Genomic DNA, 17,988 nt, shown 5'->3' on the forward strand with positions numbered 1-17,988 from the left:
AGACTAGCTGGGTTAGTTCACTTACATTGTACTTAGATTTATTGGGAGTGACTAACCTCAGAATAGCTGGGGTAGCACATTTTCATTATGCCTTGATCTTTTGATTTAGTGGCTAAACCCATAGTGGTTGTGTTAGCTCACATTCTGATGTACTTAGTTGATAATTTTATCATTATAGGTTTTCTCATTATTGAGGATCATTGCATTTTAGTTGATGTTCATGGTTTTTTGATTTTTTAACACTTTGGCTATCATATTGTTCCGGGCGCTAATTACTAACCCAAACATACTCTGATCCTCCTCTGATCATGACCAAACTTTGCAAGCATGTGGAGGTGGGTCCCTCCCACATTCTTGCAAATTTTGGTTCCCATTAGAGCATGTTTGGGTATGATGATATGGGGAAGACCCGGATTTTCTATAAACTCTTAAGCACCAAGATACTTGAAAAATCCGCATTGGGCACTAATTACTAACCCAAACATGCTCCAATGGTGACCAAACTTTTCAAGCATGTGGGAGTGGGTCCCCCCACGTGCTTGCAAAGTTTGGTCCCCATCGACGGATCTAGTTTGTGTATGATAATATGGGGAAGAGCGGGATTTTCCATGGCCTCTTAAGCACCAAGAGACTTGAAACATCCAAACACTGGATGCTAATTACTAACCCAAACATGCTCCGATGGGGACCAAACTTTGCAAGCATGTGGAGCTGGGTCCCCCCCACATGATTACAAATTTTTGTTCCCATCAAAGCATGTTTGGGTATGATAGTATGGGAAAAACCTGGATTTTCTATGGCCTCTTAAGCACAAAGAGACTTGTAAAATCCGCACTGGGCACTAATTACTAACCCAAACATGCTGCAATGGGGACCAAACTTTGCAAGCATGGGGGGATGGACACTGTAAGATTCCTCCCCCAAACCCCTTTTTGATGTCTAGTATCTTCTTCTATAATCAATCCCTCTTCAGAAATATAAAAGACTTGTTTCTAACTGTTTTAACCTAGAGAGAGAAAATATTCTAGAGAGAGAATATTCAGATTTTTAATATTTTTGGATAGAAAATTATCTCATCTTATTAAAATAAGTTTCCCTGAAACAGAAATTCAAAAAGAACTTTCCAATGTGCAATTGGAATTAATTGGAAATGTGTATAAAGGACCTTAGTCTAAGGGTCTAGATTTTCAGAAATTTTTGGATTATGGTCCAATTAAGGTTCCTATGGACCAATAGCATCAATCCATGTGTAGGGAGGAGATAAATCCAACTTGTAAAAAGAAAATACCCAAAAATGAGTAAATGCTCACATGAGGTGAAGAGTTGAAAATGTACAAGGTTTATTAGTAAAAAAACTATGAGCAATATTAAAAGTATGACATATGTAAGGAAGAGGAGTTCTTTAAAGGAGGTGCATATTTCACATAAGATGAAGAGTTGAAAATGTACAAGGTTTATTAGTAAAAAATTATGAGCAATATTAAAAGTATGACATATGTAAGGAAGAGGAGTTCTTTAAAGGAGGTGCATATTTCACATAAGATGAAGAGTTGAAAATGTACAAGGTTTATTAATAAAAAATTATGAGCAATATTAAAAGTATGACATACGTAAGGAAGGGGAGTTCTTTAAAGGAGGTGCATATTTCACATAAGATGAAGAGTTGAAAATGTACAAGGTTTATTAGTAAAAAACTATGAGCAATATTAAAAATATGACATATGTAAGGAAGGGGAGTTCTTTAAAGGAGGTGCATATTTCACATGCTTGAATGAGTTTTAAACTCATAAAAATTGAGATATTTCATCTCTCCTCTCTCCTCATTCAAGTCTAGTTCCAAAAAGTTAGCTTAACTGACCTAAAAATGGTCAAATATTGACCAAACTGATTTAGAAAATTCTAGAATCAGTTTGTTTGGTTAGGAGCTCAATTTTTCCTATAAATAGAAGCCTCACCCTTGTTGAAAAATATATAGTGTTTATGCATCGTTACTCTACTCCACCTAAGCCAAGAACTGTGAATTCATTTAATAATTCACTAGTTTTTGGAGCTTCCCTCTTTCTTCAATCCCCATTAGTGGCTCCATCAACATACTTAACCAATTGATTGGTTGGGGGCCTCTACCGTGAACAAAGAATCAAGCAAGTTGTAAGGTAATTAGTGAATATTCATCTTTCTATAATTTCTCAATGTTTCTCTCTTCTCAACCCCTCTCAAGCTTGAGAAGTTTAATTGGTATGGTTTTTTTTTTAAATGCTATTGAAGTTTGAATAGTAGTGAAGAGTTACATAATTAATAAATGCTATTGAAGTTAATTTTCATTTATGTTTAAATTCTAATGATTCTTATGTAAATTCTCTCTCTCACTCAAGAAATGGTCATACTCATGACCCATTCTCAATCCAAATCAAGCTTTTCATAAAGCTTTTCCTTAACCCAAGATTAAGCTATGCTTGAGGCCAAATTAATGGCTTTTTCTTATGCTTTTAGTTTATGTATATTGATGATTCAATCCATTATGGATTAAGGATCCAATTAGAGAATCATTTTAATTATTTTCTTAATGATAAGCTTTATCCCTTAGAAAAATTGAGATTTATCAGTCATAGCAGCGGAGCTATGGCAAAATTTTTATAAAAATTATGCATAAAAAATTTTCATTCAAAGCATAAAAAGAGGACTTCCTACCATATTCTAGGAATCATCATCCTAGATTAATTGAAAGAATTTCATTATAATCATGGAGAAATTGAATTTTAATATTATGCATAAAGGATAAATTTTTATATCAAAAGTGTTATTTTTACCATTTTTATTTTCATGCATAGAAGTATGCATAATGGATAAATTTTTATATCAAAATTGTTACTTTTATCATTTTTACTTTCATGCATAGAAGTATGCATAAAGGATAAATTTTTATATCAAAAGTGTTATTTTTACCATTTTTATTTTCATGCATAGAAGTATGCATAATGGATAAATTTTTATATCAAAAGTGTTACTTTTATCATTTTTAATTTTCATGCATAGAAGTATGCATAAAGGAAAAAAAATTTATATCAAAAGTGTTACTTTTATCATATTGGATTTCATGCATATAGGTATGCATAAAAGATATTCTTTTTATACTAAAAGTATGATTTTCCTCATAAATGGATTTTATGCTTAACTTAGATGCATAAGAGAAATTCTTTTATTCTAAAAGTATAATTCCCTACCAAATTGAAATCATGCATAAGAAGATGCATAAAAGATTGATTTTAATTTCGAAAGTGTTAGTCTCCTTAAATGGAATTTATGTATAAATAAATGTGTAGAGAAATCTTATATCAAATAAAAGAATTCTCTTTTTTTTAAAAAAAGATATGAAATGTGATAAGATGTGATAAGAGGTGTATGAGATGTGATAAGAATTGATAAGATGCGTATGGAAAGTGATAGGATGTGATAAGAGGTGTGATAAGAGGTGATAAGATGCTTATGAAATAAGTTAGGATGTGATAAGATGAATTAAGATGTGTATGGGGGGATGAGGTAAGAAGTGTATGTGATAGGATAAGATGTATATGGGTTGTGATAGGGCGAGAATGGATGTGATGTAAAAGATTAGATGTGAAGGTATATGGGGTTATATAAATGGGAATGTGAAAATGGATGTATGTATGTGGATGTGTGGATATGGAGATGGGAGTGTGGATGTATGAACATGAAAATGGATATATGCATGAAGATGTATATGCATAGATGTAAATGTGGATGTAGATGTGGATGTATAGATGTGAATGGATGTGGATGTATAGATGTGAATGGAAATGTAGATGTGGATGTATGGATGTGTATGTATGAATGTGGATATGGGATGTGGATGTATAAATGAGGATGTGAAAATGGAGGTAAGCATGTAGATGTGGATGCATGTATGTGAATGTGAATGTAGATGTGAATGTGGAATGTGGATGTATAGATGTGGATGTATGGGAATGTGGATGTGGATGTATGTGAATGTGAATGTAGATGTGGATGTATAGATGTGAATGTGGAATGTGGATGTGGATGTATGTATGTATGTGGATGTAGATGTGGATGTATGGATGTGTATGTATGAATGTGGATATGGGATGTGGATGTATAAATGAGGATGTGAAAATGGAGGTAAGCATGTAGATGTGGATGCATGGATGTGAATGTGGATGTGGATGTGGATGTTGATATGGATGTGTATGTATGAATGTGGATATGGGATGTGGATGTATAAATGAGGATGTGAAAATGGAGATAAGCATATAGATGTGGATGTATGGATGTGAATGTGGATGTGGATGTGGATGTATGGATGTGGATATGGATGTGAATATATGATATGTGATGTGAAGGAATCTGAAGTGAAGAGATGGAAAAGGAGGTGATTGGATGAGTACACATATACATGGAATGTGGAATAAGTAATGTGGATTAATGAGGGATAATGTGGAAAAATGAGAGTTAATATAGAAACTGTATTTGTAAACTGTTTGTAAATGCTGTTTGTAAATGGCTGTTTTATGTCAAGAATGCTGGGGAAGCATTTTGACCGTCTTGTGATTAAGGTCGTGGAGACCTAACTGATAAAGTTGCAACTGCTGACGGAGAGTCAATGGAGGACGTCTCGCGTAGCAAGGTCGACCGAGGTCTTGACCAGCCTCGGTTCGATTAAAATGGTGAGCTTCCGGTACGGTGGATGAGGGACCAAGGAAGCGGCCTATGAGTGAAGCGCTAGGTCACCTGCGAAGGATCCTAGAGGGTGCTGACCATACGGTGCTCGGGCTCTGGGTCGCCTAGGATACCCACGCGTGCGTCGAGGAAGATATTGGAACAAGGAGTAAGAGTTGTTTTGTGAAACCGGGCATGGATCTGGTTGACTGACCTTGCTGGTCCTCAACGGATGAGTCCATGGCTCTTTTATATGGATCTGTTGGTTGATCTTGCTGATCTTCAACGAGAGTCCATCTTGATAAGTGATTATATTGCCGAGTATTATGGGCTAGGAACTATGGAAACGGCCTCTGTGTGGACAGGTGGTGAGCGTTCTAGTTGCCAATGATGCCATAGATACTCTGATGAAGGAATGATGGGAAATTATGAATCAACTGGATAAATTGGGAGATTGTGATCAGTGGTACTATGGTTTCATTAAAGGATTGTTTTAAAGTTAGCTGATGCTAAGAAAAAGGCAATTTTCATATTGGGTGTGTAAGTGGTGTGGCTAGTTTTATGTTTGCATGAAATTCTGGCTAGGGGGCCTTGGAACTCTTTTCCTTGGTACCCGGGACAAAACCTAACCAAATTCCAAATTGGATCCCATCACTACAGTGGTTGGGCGGTTGGCTAACCCATGGGATCGGATGGGGTTAGGCTGCACTGATGGATCCGTAAACCGAGACTCAATTTCTGTTATTACGATAGATGAAGTAAGTCCCGGATAGTAATTGTTCTATGGATAGGAATCAACGGCTGTGCCTCTTGATGGGGAAAAAAGCGTTGATCCCAATGATCCAAGTGCAAGTTTCTTCCTTGATCCGACCGAGTATCTTTATAGGTGCAGTTGGATCAGCGTGATCAGTAATGATCTTGACTACGTTAGAGTAAAAAATTATCCTGGTGGAATCGTCCGTGCTTTCCGGGTAAGGGAAGTTTTTTCCGGGTTCGGTTTTGGAAAAACCGACGGATTAGTCTCTTGTCCGGATATCCGTGGACGAGGCCCCGAATGTGGGACCCCTGTCCCGTGCGAGAAGTGCTACTTCCGTTGCTAGTATCCAAATCCGTTGCTCGGTGGGAACAGGGGGATCTCACAGTTGGTATCAGAGCGTTTGGTTAATAAAGATCAACTGAGAAGACAAATAAGGTCAGAAATTTATCAAGAAACACAAAAAGGTTGTAATTGTGTGATATAATTCATACAATTTGATATTCGTAATTTGGTAATTGGGTCTTCAGATGGAAGTACCGCAATTATATAGAATCCCTGACTTGCTTGAGGCCTAGACATGATGGTATTTACCTTATAATTCCAAGGGCCATGACTATCCGTATATACCGAGAGTATAACTGCAGCTCTTTACTGACAGTATATACGAGTAAATCTAAGACTTGAAATTATAAGCATTAATGCTATCCAGATGATGAATTTAAATGTGGTTGATATGACTTTTAATTCTGTTTGGGAACTGATGAATTGATTGGGATTCTAATTGAAAAATGATGATTTTTGAAATTTAGTTGAAATATAATAACCTGAGCAAAACCGCAATGAGGATGAATGGGACGAGTCTCTGTAATGATAAATGATGATAATGATTTCAGCAAATCACTATGAGATTAGTGGATTGTGCTGTCAAAGTGCTACTGTTAACACTTGACTCGGTATATCAAGTTAAGGGATGACAAATTGAAAACTTGCTTGACTGAAATTCTCGTGGAGGAATGTTCAGAAAGAAAAATTTTCGATCTGATGGACCATTATCGTGTTAAAGATATGAATGATATGATCTGAAATGAATTTATTTAATGATGAGTTCTATATAAGGGATATTTATCCCCGTATTCTGTTGGGTTGACCAGAATATAAGGAACCCTAGAATAAATTGGATCTTAAGAAAAAGAGTTGTCCTCTACTTGGCGAGATGAGGACATCTCGCACTTTTTTAAGTGGGGTAGAATGTAAGATTCCTCCCCAGCCTTCGAGGTATACAGGAGTAAGAATCTCCCTTTTTGATCTTATAATTAGTCCCTCTCTAAAATAAAAGAAAGATTCTGTTTAAAAAAAAGGAAGACCCTTTTCCTAGAATACTTCTCAGGAGTCACGCTGTTTTAAGGATTCAGAACAATGAGTTCAGAAGTGAAAATCGGTGTTTTGGATACCAAGGTTTTGGTCTTCATTCGAGTACGGCACAAAAGAAGTTCTTTATCTATTGGGGAGTTTAAGAAGTTATCCCCCAGATATTGTGAGCCTTATCTGACTTCAAAGAAAGTAAGTGACTTAGCTTACGAGCTTCTTTTATCTCCTCATCTCTAAGTTCTTAATGCCTTCTATAGAAAATTGTGCCAAACCCAAATCATGGAAAGACGGTAAAACTTCAGTGGCAAGCTACCGTTGGCTTCTAAGTTACGCTAGCTCCTTCCTTTATATAAGTCGTAACTTTTACTTGTCGCTCACAGTAATCTTACTCCCATCGATCTCCTTTCTTCCTAATCTCCTTCATGGCTTGGCAACAAGAATTAGTTTTATCCATAATGATTCCTCACCTTCAAGACGCAAGTGAGTCTGTGAAGAAGGATTTTATAGAACAGTATGAGCGCTCACTTTTCCCTCACTTGGGAACTTCTGTAGCGCAGACCAAATGGCGGACCTATCAAGACATAACTAGGGTAACACCCTGGGGTCAGCAGCACTTCCGTAACAATGTCCGCTTGGCCATGGTTATTGAAGCTTTGGGTTTGGGTCCCCGATACTACTGCGTCATGAGATCAAGACATCCTGGGTTTTCTGAGCGGGTCTTCTTACTGGCGTGTTTTCTTCCTCATGAGAAGATATGCCTTTACCCCGTTTTTGGCTTGCCTCTCAGAGGTCCTTTTGTTAGAACACCTCATACCACTGAGATAGGCGCAGCAATAACCCACAGAATCATTCCCATAGATGAGTTACCTTATACTTGTGCAGCTTGTGAGGACTGCTTTTGTGACCATATGATGGACGGGCTTATGGAAGTGTAAAGAGTTCCTCTATCTTTACTGTATAAGTTCCGAGAATGAATAAAGTTTAAATCTTGTTCGTATTTTGAATCTTGCTCTCTTTAAGACTTATCTTGGTGGTTAATCTTGATTAAAATTTTTCTCTAAGTCTCATATTCGTGAATCTTGCGAAATTATCACAAGTTGCGAGATGAGGACATCTCGCGTTTTTTAAGTGGGGTAGAATGTAAGATTCCTCCCCCAAACCCCTTTTTGATGTCTAGTATCTTCTTCTATAATCAATCCCTCTTCAGAAATATAAAAGACTTGTTTCTAACTGTTTTAACCTAGAGAGAGAAAATATTCTAGAGAGAGAATATTCAGATTTTTAATATTTTTGGATAGAAAATTATCTCATCTTATTAAAATAAGTTTCCCTGAAACAGAAATTCAAAAAGAACTTTCCAATGTGCAATTGGAATTAATTGGAAATGTGTATAAAGGACCTTAGTCTAAGGGTCTAGATTTTCAGAAATTTTTGGATTATGGTCCAATTAAGGTTCCTATGGACCAATAGCATCAATCCATGTGTAGGGAGGAGATAAATCCAACTTGTAAAAAGAAAATACCCAAAAATGAGTAAATGCTCACATGAGGTGAAGAGTTGAAAATGTACAAGGTTTATTAGTAAAAAAACTATGAGCAATATTAAAAGTATGACATATGTAAGGAAGAGGAGTTCTTTAAAGGAGGTGCATATTTCACATAAGATGAAGAGTTGAAAATGTACAAGGTTTATTAGTAAAAAATTATGAGCAATATTAAAAGTATGACATATGTAAGGAAGAGGAGTTCTTTAAAGGAGGTGCATATTTCACATAAGATGAAGAGTTGAAAATGTACAAGGTTTATTAATAAAAAATTATGAGCAATATTAAAAGTATGACATACGTAAGGAAGGGGAGTTCTTTAAAGGAGGTGCATATTTCACATAAGATGAAGAGTTGAAAATGTACAAGGTTTATTAGTAAAAAACTATGAGCAATATTAAAAATATGACATATGTAAGGAAGGGGAGTTCTTTAAAGGAGGTGCATATTTCACATGCTTGAATGAGTTTTAAACTCATAAAAATTGAGATATTTCATCTCTCCTCTCTCCTCATTCAAGTCTAGTTCCAAAAAGTTAGCTTAACTGACCTAAAAATGGTCAAATATTGACCAAACTGATTTAGAAAATTCTAGAATCAGTTTGTTTGGTTAGGAGCTCAATTTTTCCTATAAATAGAAGCCTCACCCTTGTTGAAAAATATATAGTGTTTATGCATCGTTACTCTACTCCACCTAAGCCAAGAACTGTGAATTCATTTAATAATTCACTAGTTTTTGGAGCTTCCCTCTTTCTTCAATCCCCATTAGTGGCTCCATCAACATACTTAACCAATTGATTGGTTGGGGGCCTCTACCGTGAACAAAGAATCAAGCAAGTTGTAAGGTAATTAGTGAATATTCATCTTTCTATAATTTCTCAATGTTTCTCTCTTCTCAACCCCTCTCAAGCTTGAGAAGTTTAATTGGTATGGTTTTTTTTTTTAAATGCTATTGAAGTTTGAATAGTAGTGAAGAGTTACATAATTAATAAATGCTATTGAAGTTAATTTTCATTTATGTTTAAATTCTAATGATTCTTATGTAAATTCTCTCTCTCACTCAAGAAATGGTCATACTCATGACCCATTCTCAATCCAAATCAAGCTTTTCATAAAGCTTTTCCTTAACCCAATATTAAGCTATGCTTGAGGCCAAATTAATGGCTTTTTCTTATGCTTTTAGTTTATGTATATTGATGATTCAATCCATTATGGATTAAGGATCCAATTAGAGAATCATTTTAATTATTTCCTTAATGATAAGCTTTATCCCTTAGAAAAATTGAGATTTATCAGTCATAGCAGCGGAGCTATGGCAAAATTTTTATAAAAATTATGCATAAAAAATTTTCATTCAAAGCATAAAAAGAGGACTTCCTACCATATTCTAGGAATCATCATCCTAGATTAATTGAAAGAATTTCATTATAATCATGGAGAAATTGAATTTTAATATTATGCATAAAGGATAAATTTTTATATCAAAAGTGTTATTTTTACCATTTTTATTTTCATGCATAGAAGTATGCATAATGGATAAATTTTTATATCAAAATTGTTACTTTTATCATTTTTACTTTCATGCATAGAAGTATGCATAAAGGATAAATTTTTATATCAAAAGTGTTATTTTTACCATTTTTATTTTCATGCATAGAAGTATGCATAATGGATAAATTTTTATATCAAAAGTGTTACTTTTATCATTTTTAATTTTCATGCATAGAAGTATGCATAAAGGAAAAAAAATTTATATCAAAAGTGTTACTTTTATCATATTGGATTTCATGCATATAGGTATGCATAAAAGATATTCTTTTTATACTAAAAGTATGATTTTCCTCATAAATGGATTTTATGCTTAACTTAGATGCATAAGAGAAATTCTTTTATTCTAAAAGTATAATTCCCTACCAAATTGAAATCATGCATAAGAAGATGCATAAAAGATTGATTTTAATTTCGAAAGTGTTAGTCTCCTTAAATGGAATTTATGTATAAATAAATGTGTAGAGAAATCTTATATCAAATAAAAGAATTCTCTTTTTTTTTAAAAAAAGATATGAAATGTTATAAGATGTGATAAGAGGTGTATGAGATGTGATAAGAATTGATAAGATGCGTATGGAAAGTGATAGGATGTGATAAGAGGTGTGATAAGAGGTGATAAGATGCTTATGAAATAAGTTAGGATGTGATAAGATGAATTAAGATGTGTATGGGGGGATGAGGTAAGAAGTGTATGTGATAGGATAAGATGTATATGGGTTGTGATAGGGCGAGAATGGATGTGATGTAAAAGATTAGATGTGAAGGTATATGGGGTTATATAAATGGGAATGTGAAAATGGATGTATGTATGTGGATGTGTGGATATGGAGATGGGAGTGTGGATGTATGAACATGAAAATGGATATATGCATGAAGATGTATATGCATAGATGTAAATGTGGATGTAGATGTGGATGTATAGATGTGAATGGATGTGGATGTATAGATGTGAATGGAAATGTAGATGTGGATGTATGGATGTGTATGTATGAATGTGGATATGGGATGTGGATGTATAAATGAGGATGTGAAAATGGAGGTAAGCATGTAGATGTGGATGCATGTATGTGAATGTGAATGTAGATGTGAATGTGGAATGTGGATGTATAGATGTGGATGTATGGGAATGTGGATGTGGATGTATGTGAATGTGAATGTAGATGTGGATGTATAGATGTGAATGTGGAATGTGGATGTGGATGTATGTATGTATGTGGATGTAGATGTGGATGTATGGATGTGTATGTATGAATGTGGATATGGGATGTGGATGTATAAATGAGGATGTGAAAATGGAGGTAAGCATGTAGATGTGGATGCATGGATGTGAATGTGGATGTGGATGTGGATGTTGATATGGATGTGTATGTATGAATGTGGATATGGGATGTGGATGTATAAATGAGGATGTGAAAATGGAGATAAGCATGTAGATGTGGATGTATGGATGTGAATGTGGATGTGGATGTGGATGTATGGATGTGGATATGGATGTGAATATATGATATGTGATGTGAAGGAATCTGAAGTGAAGAGATGGAAAAGGAGGTGATTGGATGAGTACACATATACATGGAATGTGGAATAAGTAATGTGGATTAATGAGGGATAATGTGGAAAAATGAGAGTTAATATAGAAACTGTATTTGTAAACTGTTTGTAAATGCTGTTTGTAAATGGCTGTTTTATGTCAAGAATGCTGGGGAAGCATTTTGACTGTCTTGTGATTAAGGTCGTGGAGACCTAACTGATAAAGTTGCAACTGCTGACGGAGAGTCAATGGAGGACGTCTCGCGTAGCAAGGTCGACCGAGGTCTTGACCAGCCTCGGTTCGATTAAAATGGTGAGCTTCCGGTACGGTGGATGAGGGACCAAGGAAGCGGCCTATGAGTGAAGCGCTAGGTCACCTGCGAAGGATCCTAGAGGGTGCTGACCATACGGTGCTCGGGCTCTGGGTCGCCTAGGATACCCACGCGTGCGTCGAGGAAGATATTGGAACAAGGAGTAAGAGTTGTTTTGTGAAACCGGGCATGGATCTGGTTGACTGACCTTGCTGGTCCTCAACGGATGAGTCCATGGCTCTTTTATATGGATCTGTTGGTTGATCTTGCTGATCTTCAACGAGAGTCCATCTTGATAAGTGATTATATTGCCGAGTATTATGGGCTAGGAACTATGGAAACGGCCTCTGTGTGGACAGGTGGTGAGCGTTCTAGTTGCCAATGATGCCATAGATACTCTGATGAAGGAATGATGGGAAATTATGAATCAACTGGATAAATTGGGAGATTGTGATCAGTGGTACTATGGTTTCATTAAAGGATTGTTTTAAAGTTAGCTGATGCTAAGAAAAAGGCAATTTTCATATTGGGTGTGTAAGTGGTGTGGCTAGTTTTATGTTTGCATGAAATTCTGGCTAGGGGGCCTTGGAACTCTTTTCCTTGGTACCCGGGACAAAACCTAACCAAATTCCAAATTGGATCCCATCACTACAGTGGTTGGGCGGTTGGCTAACCCATGGGATCGGATGGGGTTAGGCTGCATTGATGGATCCGTAAACCGAGACTCAATTTCTGTTATTACGATAGATGAAGTAAGTCCCGGATAGTAATTGTTCTATGGATAGGAATCAACGGCTGTGCCTCTTGATGGGGAAAAAAGCGTTGATCCCAATGATCCAAGTGCAAGTTTCTTCCTTGATCCGACCGAGTATCTTTATAGGTGCAGTTGGATCAGCGTGATCAGTAATGATCTTGACTACGTTAGAGTAAAAAATTATCCTGGTGGAATCGTCCGTGCTTTCCGGGTAAGGGAAGTTTTTTCCGGGTTCGGTTTTGGAAAAACCGACGGATTAGTCTCTTGTCCGGATATCCGTGGACGAGGCCCCGAATGTGGGACCCCTGTCCCGTGCGAGAAGTGCTACTTCCGTTGCTAGTATCCGAATCCGTTGCTCGGTGGGAACAGGGGGATCTCACAGACACCCTCTACATGCTTGCAAATTTTGGTTTGGGTATGATAGTATGGGAAAAACCTAGATTTTCCATGGTCTCTTAAGTACCAAGAGACTTGAAAAATCCGCACTGGGCGCTAATTTACTAACCCAAACATGCTTGGATGGGGACCAAACTTTGCAAGAATGTGTGGGTGCCCTCCCCCCCACATGCTTGGAAAGTTTGGTCCCCATCGGAGCATGTTTGGGTACGATGGTATGGGGAAGACCCGGATTTTCCATGGCCTCTTAAGCACCAAGAGACTTGAAACATCTGCACTGGGTGCTAATTACTAACGAAAAAATGCTCTAATGGTGGGTACCAAACTTTGCAAGCACTAGGGGTGCTTGCAAAGTTTGGTTCCCATCGGAGCATGTTTGGGTACGATGGTATGGGGAAGACCCGGATTTTCCATGGCCTCTTAAGCACCAAGAGACTTGAAAAATCCATACTGGACGCTAATTACTAACCCAAACATGATTTGATGGGGAACAAAATTTGCAAGCATGTGCGGGTGGCCCCCCCACATTCTTGCCAATTTTGGTCTCCATCGGAGCATGTTTGGGTACGTTGGTATGGGGAAGACCCAGATTTTCTATGGCCTCTTAAGCACCAAGAGACTTGAAAAATCTACTCCAAGAGGCACTAATTAGTAACCCAAACATGCTTTGATTGTGACCAAACTTTGCAAGCATGTGGGGGTGGGCCTCCCCACATTCTTGCAAAGTTTGGTCCCCATCGGAGCATGTTTGGGTACGATGGTATGGGGAAGACCTAGATTTTTCATGGCCTCTTAAGCACCAAGAGACTTGAAAAATACGCACTGGGAGCTAATTCCTAACCTAAACATGCTCTGATGGGGGGACCAAACTTTGTAAGCATGTGGGGTTGGTCCCCCCCCACATGCTTGCAAAGTTTGGTCCCCATCGGAGCATGTTTGGATATTATGGTATGGGGAAGACCCGGATTTTCCATGGCCTCTAAAACACCAAGAGACTTGAAAAATCCGCACACCGGGCGCTAAATAATAACCCAAACATGCTCTGATTGTGAGACCAAACTTTGCAAGCATGTGGGGGTGGGTCCCCCCCACATGCTTGCAAAGTTTGGTTTCCATCGGAGCATGTTTGGGTACAATGGTATGGAGAAGACCCGGATTTTCCATGGCCTCTTAAGCACCAAGAGACTTGAAAAATTCGCAGCACTAGGCACTAATTACTAACCTAATCATGCTTCGATGGTGACCAAACTTTTCAAGCATGTGTGGGGGAGGGTCCCCCCCACATGCTTGCAAAGTTTGGTCCCCCCATCGGAGCATGTTTGGGTATGATAGCATGGGGATTTTCAACAAACAATATGATAGCCAGAGTGTTAAAAACAATAAAGAAACCATGAACATCAACTAAAATGTAATGATACTCAATAACAAAAAAACTCATAAAATGATATAAACATCAAATAAGTACATCAGAATGTGAGCTAACCCAGCTACTCTGGGTTTAGCCACACTAACTCAAAAGATCAAGGCATAATAAAAATGAGCTACCCCAGCTAGTCACTGCCCATAAACCTAAGTACAATGTAAGTGAGCTAACCCAGCTAGTCTGAGTTTAATCACTATCAATGAGTTTAGTCACCATCAATGTAAGTGAGCTAACCCAGCTAGTCTGAGTTTAGTCACTATCAATGGCAGTGAGCTAACCCAGCTAGTCTGAGTTTAGTCACTATCAATGGCAACCCAAATAAAATCATCTCTAACTACTACTGGTCGACGTGCGCATCAAGGCTGCTGTGCACGTTGAGGAGGCTATGCTGGCTTTTGCGGGGCTCATCGAATATCTATGGAGAGGTCTACCTCAAAGACATGATCATGAGCTGGTGCCAATGTACTCATGAGCTCACTAGTCCCATAAGCTGCTATAGCCCTCTCCCTATCTCTACATCATGCTACTGCAAGACGTCTCTACATCATGCTACTACAAGACGTCTCTGTCTATAAACCCAAAATATGTAATTAGCAATGGTACGTGCCTGTCACTCTGTGCGTGTAAGCTCCTCTGCTGTAAGGATACACTGCTCATGAGAAGCAACACTACTGCTAGCACCATCACCCGAGGTGCCACTAGGACCATCACCACCCACACGCTCGTATGCTATGATCTGACTCTCGTGAAGGACTCTTTGGTATGCATCAAACTCATGTGCACTCCACTCAATCTCTAGAGGCACCTCAGGCTCCTGATCTCTATCATCTGCGGCGTTGAGTCCCAAGTCAGTAAAAATCAAGAGGCCTACCAATCCTAGCATCTACTTGAGCGAAGCATGGGTGAAGATCCTCAATGCCCAAAACTCTGTATGCCGCTAGGTCGACGGGTGCGCGACAAGAGGGACATGCTGAGAAGCATACTAGCTCCTGGGTGATGCAAGACAAATGGAAAAAATTTCCACATCCTAGAGCATATCCACCAGTACTATCAATGTCCTTGATATACAGAGAGTGGAGCAAGCATCACGGAGGAATGGTGGTGCATCTTGAAGGAGAGGTCGTCTCGAAAAACCTCTGTAAACAAGCCGTGGACATAAAGGCAAGTAAGGCACTGTCACGTCTGAGGATCTCCGGAACTCCCAAACATGCAGCATCAACTGCTCTACCCTATGCTGTGCAATCCGCTCCATAATCATGTGCTGCTGCACCTCAGCTCTAAAACTCTCTTCCTCAGTCCCTCAGTCTGAGCCTACGTAAAAAGTAAAGTATAAAAATAATTAATTAGTCTCTCTCATCAGGTATTCCTTAAAGAAATTTATAACTTAGGACCTTAATTATAACTCTTTTACGTATAAGAGAAACCTACCTGCTGGATGTCAGACTCTCTCGCATGCCGTGCCTCTGCAATAGCTACCTCTGTCATCCACCACAATGCAGCTCTAAGGGGGTCAATCTCCGCTCTCACCTCTACCAACTCCTGAGTGAGTCTCTCAGTAGTAGGTGTGGGACCGTACGTGACACAATCAACCATAATGCTCATGTAAAAATATATAAAAGTACATATAAACATGTAAATAAATGACTAAAAAAACATAATAAGTAATAAATGTGTAAATACATCGACATCTGTCGAGGTCAGTAGTATCGATCATGAGAACAAGCGTACCATGTACTGGATGCTCTCCGTGGTACTCTGTACATTGATGCCAACCTGGGTTCCAAGAGCCTCGACCGTTGACATAGGCACAAACGCCGGATTTGTAGGAGCTACACAAAGGGCTGGTGGAGGCCGCTCTCCCTGGTCTTGGAGAGGCAGCCTCGGCCAGTACCACCACCACACAGCCTCCCCTAAGACAAACTCCACATATAATTGCTTTGCAAAGTATATGGGAATCTGGCGGTTGTTCGGCATCCTCCCATATGCAGCAACATATCAACTCTAGATATGTGCCACCATACGAGGATACGAACACCACGAAATAGTAAGGGGCTTGCTCGCCCCATCCCACGGCTATCGAGGAAAAAGATCTAAGTAGGCTCCATCCCTAATCGAACCAAGATCACAAACCTGACGATATGTTAGGCCATGTGACACAGCAATGCGATGGTGGGCTATCCACTCATCTACATAAACAATATCATGAAGGCTACGAAGCGACGATAGCATCACCTCCAAGTTTGCCACAATATGTAATGTAGATGGTGTGTCTCTAGCACTGCTATACGGATAGCCGCTAACTCATGGTCTATCTCCGTGATGAGGTCCACAATAAATAAGTGGCCCTCCTCGCATGGCCCTCCTCACATGACTCCATGCTAAAACCTAAGCCTAACACAAACGGGCAATGTGTAAGGTCCAATGCTTATAAGTAGCACTAATGAAGCTACTTATAAGCATTGGATCTTTCACTGTGTCTCTAGCACTCCTCGCTAACTCATAGTCTATCTCTGTGTGATGAGGTGCACAATAAATGAGCGGCCCTCCTCGCATGAATGCTTCATTAGTGCTAATAAGTAGCACTAATGAAGCTATAAAACAATGCTATGGGCCCACTATAATGCTAATCCAAATCAAGAGAGCAAGGAGAGTGAAAACGACTCGTGACACAATGAGGAAAAATGTTTTTTTCCTAGTTTTATAACCTCGAACGAGGTTCGGTGGCATCATGCACTTTAGGGTTTGCAAGATGTACGCTCCGGATTTTAGGGTTAGTGAGACAAACGACCAAGATACACACTTAATTTTAGGATTGGTGAAGGATCATCACGCAATGGCTTAGATTTTAAGTCATTACCACAATCAAGGTATGTTTGACGGTCGAGATTCATTTAATACCTCGATCGAGATATTTAAAAGGTTGGGATTGCATCTTCAATGAGCACGAATGGATGGGTCGGATTTTGTAGATGTACCTCGTTCAAGGTTTTTAAACGGTCTTGATTTCATCTCTATACCTCGATGAGATATGTGGACAGATGAGATTGCATCTCTATACCTCAAACGAGGTATTTCAATGGTCGAGATTATATTTCAGTATCTCGTTCAAGATATGTGGATGGTGGAGATCGGCTGATTAAATATGCTAAATGTACATTTGAGCGGGGTGTATAGGGGGATCCACCATGGCATTGATGTAGATCGGAGTGGCATGAATATCTTGATCGAGATAGTGTGGTGGCAGTGACTTGTACTGGTGACATGGATGGTGACTTGAAACCCGGAACTGCTAGCGTGGCATTAGTTGGTATCTCGTTCGAGATATGTCGCTTTAGGCTTGGGAGGCACATGTCGTGTTTTAGTTAATTTTGATATCACAACAGAGGTACTCCGCCCGAGATGCGGCGATGTCCTAATTTTAGAGAGAGTGAACGAAAGTGGGTACCCTTATCTTGCAACCACCCATGAGCTATGGAAAGAAGAAATGACCTATAGAGAAAAAGAAGCTCTATCACAAAAAAAGGAAAATATGTAATGCACTGTTCTCTGAAATAATAAATCTAAAAACATTCTTAAAATCTTACAAAATATCTATTCTCTTCAAATATCTTTAAAAAAACATAAAAATGCACCAGAATGTAAATAAAGGATGGATCTACGTACT

This window comes from Cibotium barometz, chromosome 8, assembly GCF_041138505.1.
Source record: "Cibotium barometz isolate CiBa-2024 chromosome 8, ASM4113850v1, whole genome shotgun sequence".
Lineage (NCBI taxonomy): Eukaryota > Viridiplantae > Streptophyta > Polypodiopsida > Cyatheales > Cibotiaceae > Cibotium > Cibotium barometz.